At 28.4% G+C, this 457-nt stretch overlaps 1 protein-coding gene across 1 annotated transcript in view; it reads left to right on the forward strand.

Moving 5' to 3' along the window:
• LOC119588486 (lysosomal acid glucosylceramidase-like) overlaps positions 1-457 on the forward strand; it is a gene marked incomplete at its 3' end in the record, with an annotated part of 75,173 nt that overhangs the window by 73,045 nt on the left and 1,671 nt on the right.

Raw genomic sequence — 457 nt, forward strand, 5'->3', positions numbered from 1 at the left:
AATATCTCTGCCAATGCCATTATTATCCTTCTTCATTAAAAACTAATTACTGATCATTACTTTTCACATTTTTAACCTCCTTAATTAGCTCATTTTCAAATAGTTTCGATGTTCTTTCGCCACATAAGTGTTTCCATATTGCTATTAACTTTAATCCCGTACAGATTTTTTTTGTCTTTTAGCCTATTAACAAAATATATTTTATGAGTAATTATGAACAGGTTAATCACGGTAAAAAAGGAAGAAAAAATGTTTGATAAAGAAAGGAAAAGAAAAAAAAAGTTAAGGTCTAAATCTTTACAGCAAGGATCCCTTGAGATTGAAGTCTTTTTTAATTAAGAAGGCAGATTTCTCTCGATATTTTTTGTTTCTTTTAATGATTTCTACTTCTTTTACGAAAAGAAGATAAATAGATTCAGGCTAAAGGTTGGATATTAAGAATGGCAGGTGGATTTAC

This window comes from Penaeus monodon, chromosome 24 (genome assembly GCF_015228065.2).
Source record: "Penaeus monodon isolate SGIC_2016 chromosome 24, NSTDA_Pmon_1, whole genome shotgun sequence".
Lineage (NCBI taxonomy): Eukaryota > Metazoa > Arthropoda > Malacostraca > Decapoda > Penaeidae > Penaeus > Penaeus monodon.